Genomic DNA, 15,061 nt, shown 5'->3' with positions numbered 1-15,061 from the left:
AGCGGTGCGTGTCTTATCCCGTATTTGCTGGTTCCAAGTAGAGCAGATGGTGTTTGGGGAGGATTCGACATCAGTAACCTGTCTAGAGACCGCTGTGGCTCTGCGGGGCCCACAAGCATACTAAAGGGAGTCAGAAGTGCTTTTATGACTAGCAACATGGTCTGCTTATCGGCCTTGATCTGCATGGGTTGGACAGTGGCCCAAGGAATTTAGGGAATGTCAGGACAGTGACCAGCGGTGACCTGGGCACATCAAATCTCAATATCCTTGGGAACTAGAGTGGCAGATGGGGTAAAGACGTGCTTCACTTTCTTGTGCAAAGTGTTTGGACTTAAACTTCAACTTACCTGAAGAATTTTAAATGGAAGTGGAGAGATCGCTAGAACAGCCTTGTGACCGGTACAGGGGCCACAGCTTGGAATGGAAGAGGGACCTGTGGGAAGACCAAGACTTACGCTTGCCGATGTACTTTACCTCCTGGTGTGAAATCGTCTTCGGGTACATTAGGGCACGCTAGTTACGCCATTTGAGATTGGAGCCCAAGCACAAAAGGCACAGCTATTTTGGTCCTTGAGTAATATCTGCTTTCAGCAATCTGGGGACAGCCTAAAGGCTGGCATTTTTGTAGGGGACACAGAGTTACCTACAACACACACTTATAGAATTTGAAAGCCATTGGAAGACCAACAAAGTTAAGAGTGGAACTCTGGATATGCGTCGGGAGGTGTAAAAGTAGCAGACATTAGCCCACAGGTTGGCACTAATAGGCGGCCCCATTCCATCACTTCCTGGGTGGTATGGAGTCAGTGCGGAGTCACCTGCCCGCGTGCAGGAGCACTGCAGAAAAATTCTCCTGATTCCCTTCGGCACCTGTAGGAAATTCTAAAGGGGAGGAATCTGCTGTTAGAAGTATCCATCAAAATGATTTGTACTATTTGAATATTTAAGTTGAAATATTAATATAATTTTCCTATTTACTACAGGATCCCTCACTGAAGGTATTTATTTAGTAGCTTGTTTCTATCAGTAGCTTTGGAGAAGCACTATTTTGCCTCCAAGATGTAGTACTCACCATTTGTTGCGATTTGAGGGCACACTGGTGCACCGGCCAACCTCAATAAAGGGTAATTACTTGTTAGGAAGTGATATAGAAGGGACCAATGTTTGTTCTTAAAAGCAATATTCTCCACTTTATAGGTGTATTGTTGTTAGGCTTCAAAAGTATGCAACTGACCGGGATTTGAACACTTTGTTCTTACAAACTCTTGTGGACTTAGGGACACTAAACTTGGTGACTAATAAGTAACCATTCTAACATCTCTCACGTTGGCTGAAAGGATCGTCAAGCTACAGGTTTTAGTGGGTAAGGAAACCTACACTGTGTTTTAGAAGGATACAGTGGTTCCTGATAAGGATAAGGTACTTATCTATAATCTTAGTTTTCCATCATGTGATCGCCCAGAACACATCTTTAAAAACACGCAAGATTCAAATTCAAAATGATTTCAACAAGCAAATATGCATATGTGATGCAACCTCTCATGTCTTTGCTTTTTTCTCAAACCAATGCAATTAGCCAAATCAATCAGAATTAAGTACATTTGCCCAAGACCACAAACCCGACAATCTGGTCTTGATAGAAATCAGGTAATAGTACTCCCTTAATGAGACTGCACAACAACAAAAAACGGACCCTGGCACTTTGCAACCATAAAGGATTCATAATACCATCATGCTCAATGCGGAAACTATAAGGCAGTTGAGATTGGAAGGTTACAAGCCCCAGGTGAAACCAATGCTTCCACACCACAACGAGGAAATGGGATATTTATGAATTCAGAGAGAAGACCCAATATTTCAGTAACTTTCACTTCTACAGCAAAGAATTTGCTAAGATGGTCAAAAAATAGAAAACAGCAAACTCAACCCAACTTTAAAACAGCAGAACCATGAGTGTATAGGGAATCATTAAGCGGAAGAGCATGACCCAATTAGAGTACCAGTTATGGAGTAAGAATATATGTAGCAGAGGTTATCAAAGGTATGACTGTTCTGAAATTAACAGCTGTGAAAATTTCAGGAATAGGAACATTCCTCATCAATGCATGAATGGCTGCGTTTTTAATCAAGGAGAAAGCCCTGGATTCGCCTGGCAAATGACTGTGGGATTTTTTTATCGACTTTAGATATTTCTCTGGCTTACAGTAATAATGCGGAACAATCTCTTTAGAGAACTTCCTGCCTCAGAGAAAGGATTAAGAACAAGGTTATTAGGGAAATTGATGTAGAAATCAGAAATTAATTTTGGTAGGGAGATTATGATGGGAGACTATCAGGCTCTTTGGTACATAGAGCTTGAGGTTCATCCACTTTTCCGGCTGATATCATAGCCACATGCAAAGCAGTTTTCCAGTTTGTGTTGAGGGTCTATCTTTTGCATATGCAGAAAAAGCATCAGCAGTTAACAGGGAAAGAATTGCGTTCAGTTCAAATGGAGAAGCCACCTTCCTAATAGGATAAAAAAAAATCCTAACTAAAGAGGAAATTACTGGGATCATGGAAAAAGATGCCCGCGATTGGAGAGCATGATAAGTTGTAATGGGAGCCAAATTTAACTGAGCAAAAATACAAATCATATTTAGGGCCTAATGTACAAAGACTTTTTGAAGTTGCAAAGCCTGCAATTTGCAAAATCAAAGGGTTTATAACAGCAAAATGGCTAATGGTCCTGTACTAAACCCATTCAGTTACAAGTTACCAACGAATAAAATGGGTATAGAAACCCATAAATTAAAATTTCAAAGGACAGATATACTGCCCTCTTTGCAAATAGCGACTAGGTATGGGATGTATCAACGTTTAAGGACTATAATCTGGTCGCAAAACATTAAAAAGTTACAGAGTTCCGAGCAGAGGTGATAACATATTTGCAAAATGGAAGGGAACCCCTGGAGCCTCCCCGATTGTGAAAGTAAAATAAAAATAATAAAGTAATAAAAAAAGGTTGTTTGAGAGTAGACAATGGCCTAGAGGACCACGGGCAACTCTCAAACAAAGAAAAAAAAATAGGCTGCATGAAAGTATTTTTTTTAATTAAAATGCGTGTACAGGCTTGGTGGTCTGCTGTCATCAGCACGCCATCATTCCCGTGAGGACATCCAAAGGCAGTGAGTCAGCATTCACAACCAACTGCAATAATATTGATAAAAAAAGGGCAGATTGCCACCTACAACAATTTGGAATTTTGTGAACAGATCTATTAGTACATAGCATAGGTCGGTTCCCAAAATTCTTTTCCATTCTCAAAAAAGTCAGCGTTCAATTTGGTACTACTTTTAGCGGATGTAAGTTTTGTACATCAGACACTTAACCGGACACATGTGTGGGTCTACAAGCCTGTACAGACTCCAGGTGCAGAATCACGTGCACTTGAATGAGTAAGGCAATGCTCTGGAAGGCCATTTGGCTTTCCTCATGACAGCCATGCACTTATCTATAAGGTTCAAATGTATGAACTAAATCTCAGGAGTTAGGCAGTCAGCTAAGCGATGGAAAGCTGTGGTGGTAAATCTCACCTAACATTCTGGAAAGATTTTGTCTACTTCATAGCCTCCTGTACAGACAGCTTAACAACTACATTAGGTTCAAGTATTTATATGTTTGTAATTTAAATTTCACATTGCATTTGGCGTTGGAAGCAATGCATAAAAAAGTGTTTTTTGACGCTACCCCTTTCCCTTGACTCTAGGAGCCTGCTGGCATTAAATAGGATCCATCGCCTTGTTGTCCTTAAACTTGGAGACCACCTTCGGAAAGAATAGGATAAGAAAAGATGCATAATAAAACAACTTTTGAGTCGGTTACTCTAAAGACATTCCCAAGGGACTGATATTCTACGAGCTTGGCGGCATATTGAAGATATTTTTAACTTCTTTCTGTGGGGAACAGAACAATGACTTACTGAAGGCGATGAAACTTGTGCTGAAGGACAAACAGCTGGTCTTGAAACGAAACACTTCTGCTATGTGTCCATCACCACTGCCAATAAGACGAATTGTTTACATTGTTCTGAAGACCTAGATCTTGTTAAAGGTCTAGTTTCATGTGCAAGTCCTAAAAACTATTTTACAGAGAAATGGATCTGAGGAGCCAATAATATAGCTAGGTGTAAATAAATGTACCTTTATAGTTAAAAAATCTGCATCAATGGCGATGGGGCTGACTACAGCTGAAAGGTTGCGAACTGTTCATGTGTACTATTTGTTGCCAATCCTGAATCTTATGAGCCACCCATGTCTTGCATAGATCAGGACACGAATGTGTTTTGTAGATCAATGGAGGACAAGTCAGTCTCTCTTGATCTACCCGTTTTAAGACTCTGCATGCAGGATATGATGGAATTCTCGTTTAGGGTGTTTCTTTCAGACCAGAAAAGTGGCGTTGCAGCCCTTGTTCAACACAGTGAATTTCCGTCAATAGAAGGTTTACTTGTGGAGAAGTGTGTCTCACTGGTTAGAGGAGGCAGACCTGGAAGCAGAGGTCAGCCCGGGACCAGGGTTCAATTCCCGGCTCGGCGGGGTCTTGAGTCCTATAAATGTCCATGGACTCGACAATTCTCGCTCCGGTGCCTACTCGATTCACGGATTCACACTCTGCGACTATGGGCAATAGCTTGCTTAATCTCCACAACGGCCCCTCGCGGCGGGATGCCTGGCTTTCACCTTGCGGATACCCTGCCGGGGTTATCTCACAGGGGAATACCAGGACGGGTTCCCTAAGCAAGTGCTTAGAAACCGCTCGGTGATTTGCGCTATATAAATTCCTGTACATTTACATTTACTTCCTGAAAAACGAGTCTAGACTCAAAAAATGAAGGGAGGGTGCAGAAGAGAGGGCGATGACCCAAATAATCATACTTAATATTCATTGCTAGGTTTATATTCATTGCGAGGAGATGGTTAGCGTTGCTGCCAACCAACAGGATATTGCATGGATGGGAAAGGACGAGCAAGTTATTTACCTTGTGTGGACAAGGTTTGCTGGTCACTTCCAATGGGTACCGATAGAAAGGTTTTTGATATTTTGCTGGTGTCACCCCTGAAGTGTTTTGTGCTATGAGAAAGCATGAATTCAGTGGCTGCTTCAGCCTTACCCCTTGAACTGAAACGTGGGGAAATGCCCCTATTCTGCCATGAACATGTCCGTTTCAATCAACTTAATCGTTTGAATCTCATGCTACAAGTGTGGATGAAATATAGGGCCTCAGATGAAAAGTCCAAGAACTTTTGCTTTGCTCAAGGAGATAATGACTTGAGACCTATTCAGAATGCCCTGCTCATTGGTAGGCTGTGGCAATATTCCAATGACGGCTAACTGGTGTTGCGTTCGATTGCATTAATGATGGGCTCCTTGGACAACATACTTGTTCATATATTCTTAGAAATCCTTGGCCCACAAGTCAGTCATAATGGCCCAGAACAGCGACGGACCTTTATGTTCTCGGAATGGTAGCTCATTTTTCATATATCTCATTTCTTAAAGTGGCCATTAACTAGCTCCCTCTCAGTGGAATAGCAGTAGAGATGCATGCTAATGCATTATACTTCTTTTAGGTGCCGTCACTACTAGTGAATGCAGAGATAGTGTCTCCCTCTAGGAGTTTGACCTGGATATACCTGCTAGGTATTTCGTCCCTAGTCATATGTTTACACACAAAAGAGAGAAAGCCAGAGATGCATCCATATAATGAAGAAAAGAGACACTTGGAGAATGATGGGTTTAGCTTGTCGTTTTATCTGAACGTTTTATTGATAACTGAAGAGTGAACCACTGGAGCAATGGCTTCAACAATGAAATGCCTCAATATCCTACTAGTGACTTTTGGGAACACCCCTACATCATCCACTGGCCATATACTTGACGGGTGGAGTCCAAAGATATGCAATGCCAGTCCGAGAAGGATGTATCATCAGTGCTATGGTATCTCCTTGGCATTACAGAAGGGATTGCATTGCATCTCTAAGGCAGTCCATTTTCACTGGCTGGGATAAATCTATCGGTATGGCTACATGGGGTGGTGTCTGCTAGGATGATACTCCCTATAACTCTAGGCCACTTCGGAGGTCACAGGTCTTCGTGTTTAAAGGGAGTATTTTTCAGCAGCTGGAAGCTCTGCCTTCACGGGGAGATGTGATAGATGAGATGAGGATAAGAAAGGTGAGACTCAGAAGAGTGCTCAACCAGCACACACTTCTAAAATTTGGACATGGTCGGAGAGGTGCCCCTTGATGTTGGGCCCACTGAGACTTCAGATCTCACTGCAGGGGCTGCATATGCAACATGGCATGGTTGATCAACAGGATGCCATCAGGCCCAACAGCCTCAGAGATAACCTCACGGAAATCCAGGACACAGGCTAAATATCTGGATCACAGCTTGAAGGCCCAGGACTCTTTTTCCCATGGGAAAGGTCCAAAACTGAACCGTGTCCAGAATGGCTCCAATGAAGGGGAGCATCTAAGAAAGAGTCATGTGTGACTTTGGCGTGTTAATCGTGAACCCCAAGGATGACAGGAGGTTTGCTATAGTCTGGAGGTGGCTGACGACTGTCTGGTGCAAGTCCCCTCCATCAGTCAGTCAATGAGGTTGAGGAAGACTGATACCCCAGACTGCCAAATATGAGCTGCTACCACTGTCATCCCTTTCATGTACACCCTAGGAGCACTTGTGAGACGAAAGGGGAGCACAGCGAACTGCAAATGCTCCTGTGCCACACAAACCGCACGTAGAGCTGATGGGCCGGCAGGACAGGAGTATGACAACGGGAGTCCTGCAGGTTCAGTGCCACCATCCAGTCTCCAAGGTCAAAAGCAGATCAGATCAGATCTGGGCCAGGCTGAGCATCTTGAATTTCTCCTTTCAAAGGAAAGCGATGAGAAGGTGCCAGTCTAATACAGACCAGAGGCCTCCATCCTTCTTGGACATCATAAAGTAGCAGGAATGATAACACACACTCTTAATAGCCACTTTGGCGAAAAGGAGTTGCACTTCCTGCCTCAAAATGGGGAGACAGTCTTCGTTAGTCATTAGGGGAATGGTAGAAGGAGAGGCTCAGAAGAAAGGAGTTGGAGGGGGTACCCCCTGCACACTATCTACAGGACCCCCCTACCTGTCTGACATGATCTCTGTCCAACCTAGAAAGAATCTTTGGATTCTACCTCCCAGGACGTGGGGCTGTGGGCGGCAATAAGTGGATTGGGTGGCAAGCTGACTTTGGTTGTGTGGGCAACTCTTCCGCGACCACAAAATTTAGGGGGTTGGATAGGCTAGCGGTACAGGGAGCCTCGTCAAAAACAGCCAAAGGAGCACTGAAACAGGTGCAATTGTCGAGGAGGAGCGGAGAGACCCAAGAAGAGAGCCACAACCCTGATCTCATTAAATCGCTCAAGGACATAGTCAGCCTTGTCCTTGGACAAACTTATCCTGTCAAAGCGCATGTCCATTAGCAAGAACAGGACGTTACTAGAGAACGCAGTAAAATGGAGTCTTGAATGGCTCGGAATGGCAGTGCAGATGCTGGTAGTGCGCCCAATGACGTTGGTGGCTTCCAAGCACCTATGAATTGTGAACTTGTCCGATTCACAATAATCTTGAATTGCCTAGGCCAAGACAGGGCAAAGGTCATCAGGGACACCTGGGAGGAATTGCGCCACTGAAACCCAAATGACATGGGAGCAATGACACAACAAGCAGCTGGCCTTGACAAAGTGGAGGGCTAGGTTAGTGGAAGAGAAGTTCCTTTTGATTAATGTCTCCAAACATTTAGATTTCCGGTCAGGGGTGGAAGAGGGAAATGTATTTGTATTAGACTTACTTGTGGAGACCTGAACAACAAGGCTGTCTGGTGAAGAATGCTGCGAAACAGAAGCAGTCTCGCCCGGAGTAGGACGATGGTGCCGGGCAACTTGTCAACAGAGAGGGGGACAAGAGCAATATCTGGCCCAGGCCCCTAATAGGGTGTCCGTCAAAGCCCCGTAAGTGAAGCTCAGCAGAAGTCTTGTCCAGGTTACAGGACCTTAGTTAGAATTTTTTTTTTACCTCCATAGTAGGGAGGGAGAGGTCAGACATTTCAGCCGCCTTACACACAACCGTAGTGTAGGAAGCAGATTCTTCAGCAGCAGGACGAGGAAGAGAAAAATAGGCCATCTCAAGGTAAGTGTCAAGGCTACTAGTCTCCTGCAAGTCTTAATACCAATTGTTACTGGTATAGGAGTGAGGGAACTCATCACCCTAGTCATAGTGATCAGACTAGTGCGAACATGCTAATGGTATACCAGAAGGAGGGCCTTGCTGCTTCTTGAGGCCCAAAGGCGTGCCAGGGAGAATCAGAAAGGACACAAAGAGCCAGAGCATGGGCATGTGGAACTCTGGCCTGGAAACAAAGATTGTGCCGGCCAGAGTTGCAGTATCAGCTCAGAAGTCTCCAGCAGCTCTTACGACTGGAAATGGGAATAAACGAACGCTGGGCGCGACCCTGACGCAGATCTTATTATGCTAGGTAACGCAGAGTTTCTGCCACCCATTCCCTAACGGCCTTTGAGTTGATCAACGTGAAGTCAGAGCCCGAGCCCCAGGCACCACAAACATACCTGGTTGGCATCCGTCGCAGATATCTTTTTCTGACAGTCCCGACAGGGATTGAAGCCTGAAGTTTTGGGACAGGGACTGACATCCCATGCACAGTGTAGAAACGTTTTGAGATACAAGTCTTGAAGGAGACAAACAGGGAGATTCAGATCCATGTCTGGCGGCGCGTAAGGAAAATGCTACTTACCAGTATGCATCTGTTCTTGGATTGTAGAGCTGCAGAGTAACACTCTGTTGCATAGATCGTCATCTAGTGTTGGGCCCGGATGTTAGCACTTGTTTTTGTCCTGAGAAGTTCTTTGGAAGTCACGAGATAGGTGACTCCTCCTTTGGATCAAATTGCGCATGGGTATCGGCTCCATCCTCAGATTGTTTTTCGCCATTAGGGAAATGATGGAGCTTTGCAAGAAAAGGAAGGATGTCCATGTAAACTGTATCTAATTAAGATAAAACTAGAACAGATAAAGGTAGCCAGGGAGGCGGGTGGGCATGTGTAACTCTGCAGCTCTACATGCCAAGAACAGACGCATACTGGTAAGTAGCATTTTCCGTTCGAGGCATATGAGCTGCAGATTACACACTGTTGCATAGATTATACAACAGTACCCCCGGTTAGCGGCGACCACCAGTATCTGTTGCAGTAGTTTGAAATAGTGTTTTGAGTACAGCCTGGCCCACAATAGCTTGTTGTTTAGTTTGCACATCTACACAATAGTGTTTTGTGAATGTGTGCGGTGTAGACCATGTCCCTGCTTTGCAGATGTCATCTAATGGAATGTTCCCTAAAAATGCCATTGAAGCACCTATCTTTCTTGTAGAGTGGGCTTTAGGAGGAACAGATAAGGTACGTTTAGCTTTCTGGTAACAAATTTGTATACATTTGACAATCCATCTAGCTAACCTAGATTTTGATATAGGGTTGCCTTTATGTGGTGGTGAGAAAGACACGAAAAGTTGTTTGATCTTACAAAAGGGTTGTGTTGTTTCAATGTAGTATATCAAAGCTCTTTTGACATCTAAGGTATGAAGAGCTCTTTCTGCAACTGTTTGTGACTGCGAGAAAAAAAAGGGCAGTTCCACAGAGTGATTGAGGTGGAAGGGAGAAATGACTTCAGGAAGGAATTTAGGATTAGTACGGAAAACGACCTTATTATGATGCATTTGCAGGAAAGGTTCTTGAATGGTTAGTGCTTGTAGTTCACTAACTCTCTGTAGAGAAGTAATAGCTACTAGGCACGCAACCTTCCATGTTAAGAATTGTAGTTCACATTTATGCAAAGATTCAAAGGGAAGTCTCATTAGCCGTGTGAGAAAAATGTTTAAATTCCACACAGGTGAAGGTGGTACTCTGGGAGGAATTATTCTTTTAAGTCCTTCCATAAAGGCTTTTATAGCAGGTACTCTGAAAAGTGATAGATGCTGTCTATTTTGTAGATATGCTGCTATGGCAACAAGATGCAGTCTAATAGATGTGTAGGCTAAGTTACATCTTTGGAGTTGTAATAAGTACCCTATGATGTGTTGAATGGACACATCTAGAGGATTGATATTGTTGTTTTGACAATATATTACAAAACGTTTCCCCTTAGCTGCATAGCATGCTCTAGTGGTTGGGCGTCTAGCTTCTTTAATGATGTTCATGCAGTCAGGAGGAAGGTTAAGGTAACCGAATTCTAGGACCACAGGAGCCAGATCGCAAGGTTAAGCTGAGCTAGGTCCGGGTGACTGATCTCTCCATGGTTCTGGGGCAAGAGGCGTGGAGATAGGTATAGTTTTTGGTGCAGTACTACAGAAAGTTCCAGCAGTGTGGTGTACCACGGTTGTCTGGCCCATGTTGGAGCAACTAGAATGAGGGTTAGAGAATGCTGCTGTAGTTTGCACACTACTAGTGGCATGAGAGGTAGAGGCAGAAAAGTGTACGCAAATCTGCCTGATCAGTTCATCCATATCACATTGCCTTTGGACAGTGGGTGTGGATATCTGGCAGTGAAGCTTGGGCATTTGGCGTTTTCATAGGGGGGCAAAGAGGTCTATCTGAGGTTGTCCCCACATCTGAAAGAACAGTTGAGGAACTTGCGGATGAAGTTCCCACTCGTGGATCTATTGTGTTTGACGGCTAAACAGATCTGGCATGGTGCTTTGTACCCCTGGAACATGTTGGGCTAAGAGGAATATGTTTTGAGGTATAGCCCACCGCCATATGTTCTGTGCTAGCTGAAGAGTTGCAGGAAGTGTGTTCCGCCCCGTTTCTGTATGTAATACATGGCTATCATGTTGTCTGTGTGGACTAATACAGTCTTGTTTGATATTTGCTTTTGGAATGCTTTAAGGCTAGGAATATGGCTAGTAACTCCAGGTGGTTGATATGGAGTAACCTTTGTTGTGGTTACCACCTGCCTTGCATGGGCTGTTGCAGTAGGTGGGCGCCCCAGCCGGAGAGCGATGCGTCCGCTGTCAAGACTATCTGAGGAACTGGCTCGAGGAAAGGTAACCCCTTTTTGGTGCCACCACTGCAGAGATCGATGAGTACGACCGTCCACCAACACTAGATCTGCCAATTGACCTTGAACCTGGTACCATTGGCGTGCTAAGCACTCTTGGAGAGGACACATTTGTAGTCTTGCATGGGGCACTATAAAAATTAAAGAGGTCATCATCCCTATGAGTTGCATGAACACTGGAGCTGGAAGGGAGTGTTCTTGTTGAAATTTTGTGAGAAGAGCTTGCATGTTCACTATTCTGACAGGGGAGGGATAAGCTATCGCTGTTGAGGTGTTTATTGTGGCACCAAGGTATTGTATGTGGGATTGTTGCAGATGGGACTTGGCGTGGTTTACTGTGAACCCCAAGTCGTGAAGCAGTTGGATAGTGGCGTGTGTTGTACACACTGGTTGTAGGAGCTGGCTTTTATGAGCCAGTCATCTAGATATGGGAAGACGTAAGTGTGCTGCCACTACTGCTAGGCACTTGGTGAATACTCATGGTGCTGTTGTGACTCCGAATGGGAGTACTTTGAATTGATAGTGCTGACCGTCTATTACAAATCTGAGATACTTCCTGTGAGCTTTGTGAATGGGAATGAGGAAGTATGCATCCTTGAGATCTAGAGTAGCAAGGAAGTCGTTTTGTGAAAGAAGCGGAAGGACCTGTTGGAGTGTGACTATGTGAAAATGGTCTGACTGTATGTATATGTTCAGGGGTCTGAGGTCTAGAATAGGCCTTAGAGAGCTGTCCTTCTTTGGAATAAGATAGTAGAGGGAGTAAACTCCCTTGTTTTGTTGGTGCAGAGGAACTGGTTGTATTGCACTTTTTTCTAGTGGGGCTATTACCTCTTGCTTTAGCAGTTATAGATGCTCTTGTGACTTTAGATGCTGTCTGGGTGGTATGTTGAAGGGGGATGGGGGGGGGGGGGGGGGGTGTACATGTTAGATCGAGACAGTAACCTGATTGAATAATTTGTCGCACCCACCTGTCTGATGCGATGTTGGTCCAGACAGGAATGAATTGTTGTAATCTTTCCCCCACTGGAGTGGAATGGTGAGGGGGAAGTGGAGGAAAGTCATTGGGTAAGGGTGGAGGAGGAGCAGGAGTTGTTAGTTTTGCCACTGCCTTTGATATTGTTACCCCTGTAACCCCCTCTTTGGTAGTCCCTAGTGAGGGTGGATTGGCTAGGGGTTTTATAAGAAGTGGAGGGGCTATCGGAAGAGTAGCCTCTTGTGTTGCCTCTGTAGGATGAGCGATGAGAGGAGCGTCTGGGAGCTTGTGACTGCAAGGCTCCCATAGATTTAGCTGTGTTTGTATCCTTTTTCATCTATTCAAGGGATACATCGACATTAGGGCCAAATAGGGGTTGCTCATCAAATGGTTGATTGAGGATGGAACTCTGGACTTCAGGTTTGAAAACAGAAATACGTAGCCAGGCATGCCTACGCAAAAGGAAGCTGGTGTTGATTGCCCTTGAAGCAGTATCTGCGGCATCTAGGGATCAAGGAATGGAGGTATTGGGGATAGTTTTACCTTCCTGTATGAGTTCATTGGCCCTATTTTTATATTTGTCTGGGAGATGCTGCATTATGGATTCCAACTCATCATAATGTGCCTTATCATACCTTGGTAACAGCGCTTGAGTATTGGTGACGCGCCATATGTTTGCTGCCTGTGATGCCGTTCGTTTACCAGAGGCGTCAAGGAGTTTAGACTCCTTATCTAGTGGGGGGGCCTCAATTGATGTTTGGGAATCGGCCCGTTTCCGTGCATTGGAGACTACAATGGAGTCTAGCGGTGCGGGCCTCTAATATAGGCTGGATCTGTAGGGGCAGCTTAGTATTTTTTCTCAATTCGGGGGTTGAGGACTCGAGCCCTGACTGGATCATTGACTACCTCTGGTGCATGCTTTATGACCCCCTTAAGCATTGGCGGAATTGAAGTCGACCTTTGTGTGGTGTTGAACGTGTCCATTAAGAAATCTTTCTCCACAGTGTCTGTGTGTATGTCAACCCAATGGTATTGGGCAGCCCTATAGAAAATAGGTTAAAACCTATAGTGTCCTCTGGGGGGGGGGGGGGGGGGGGGGGGGGGGGAGGCATGGAGGACGGTAAGGGACGTCAGGGGTGTTATTATCATCCCATGGGTTAGGTGAGTGAGGGGGACTAGTGTATCATCAGAATCTGTATCTACATCATCACCCGTCCTACTGGAATAGGGGATGGTGTAAGAGAGTGAGGAGGAGGAGGAGGAGAGGAGGGGAGGAGGTGGTGGTGGAGAAGGGATCCTTAAAAGAGAGGCTGCAATGTCTCTCTTTTTAGGAGGAGGAGCCAGTGCAGGCGCATCTAGTGGTCTCTTCTTCGAACTAAGAGTCAACTGTCCAGTCTTAGGATCCTTTATAAGAGTCTTTTGAGAAGGATCTGGTGTAAAAAGCTCTTTTGTAGAAGGCACCAACTCGGTAGCTGTTCTAGGTTCTTTTGGCTTAGAACCGTGGCCTTTTGCAGTGTACTTGGCTGGCGGAAAGTGGTGTTTTTTTGGTTCCGAGTCCTTTTTCAGCTCCGAAGCATGGGAATCGGGGCCTTTAGGTTGCAGTTTTTTGCTCGGCTCGGAGTTCGGTTTCGGCATCGATGAGCCGGTGCCAGTCTTCGGCGCCGAGTGCTTGGATGTCGAAGCAGCAGTCTGCGTGGATGAGGAAGAAGATGGATACTTTTTCGGTGTCGGTTGTGTGTCGGCACCGGGAGTAGGCTGACTCGAGCCCGAGTCACCTGAAGGCTTGGTAGGCTCTTTTGCCGAGCCCGAGGCATGGGAAGCAGTCTCTCGGTGTGCACCCGGGCCCGAAGGCGAGGGTGTGACCGAAGCATTTCTGGAAGGTGTCATTGAAGGTTTGGGGCCGATGTGTGTAGTTACGACCCGCTGAGCTGGAGTTATGTCCTCGACGTCTGAGTCGTCGGCATCGGAGTAGCTGGCGCTTTCTGCGGCTCGCTGCTGTTCTGGTACGTTGACGCCCTCTTCAAAGATGTCGTCGGGGATCGTAGCTGACGAGCGAGCCATGGTCTCTCGAGTTCGACAGTCCTAAATTGTCTTCTTGGAGCGGACGGAGGCACGAGCTGAACAGTCCCTGGCCTCGGGCTCCGGTGAGTGGCAAAGGTTGCACACCTCATGGAGATCGGTGTGGGGAAACTTCGACCCACAATAAGGACACTTCTTGAATGGCTCCCTTTCCATGAGCCAGAAGATAAGGCCCAGGTAGGCCCGAGGGCCTTCGTCGACGACTGGAATCGAAGACTTCGAAATTGTCGAGACTCGCGTAGAGATGGGAAGGGCATTCGAGACAATACCGTCGGAAACGGGTGAGGGATTGCGCGCAGAATGTAACTCAGTTCCAAACCGGGGCGCAGGAAACAAATCCGAGCACGATGGGGGGAAAAAAATCTGAGGATGGAGCCGATGCCCATGCGTAATGTGATCCAAAGGAGGAGTCACCTATCTCGTGACTTCCAAAGAACTTTTCAGGACAAAAACAAGTGCAAACATCCGGGCCCAACACTAGATGGCGATCTATGCAACGTTGTGTAATCTGCAGCTCATATGCCTCGAACATAAAGGTACTGACAGCGCGAGGGAGTGGAACCTATATAGACCCACATGTCCGTTCAGGAGAAGAACGACAAGGCACCACCTAACCGGGTGGAGAGGTACTGCTAAAAGGTTTCCTGATCCAGTCTGACGCCTTGGTAATATTCAAAAGGTGATAAATCTGCAGCTAGAAATGTCTATCAGAATCAAGAATACTTGGCAGGAGATTACATCAGTCTGACACTCCAGTGTTTTATCGAGGGCTTATTGCCATCTAAATAACTATAAGGTGATATGCACTTAAAAATAAATAAATAAATAAATCAAAAGCACTCTTAGGAGAAGGCATCGGAGT

Source organism: Lissotriton vulgaris, chromosome 2_1, assembly GCF_964263255.1.
Source record: "Lissotriton vulgaris chromosome 2_1, aLisVul1.2, whole genome shotgun sequence".
Taxonomy (NCBI): domain Eukaryota; kingdom Metazoa; phylum Chordata; class Amphibia; order Caudata; family Salamandridae; genus Lissotriton; species Lissotriton vulgaris.
This window is presented reverse-complemented; position numbering follows the sequence as displayed.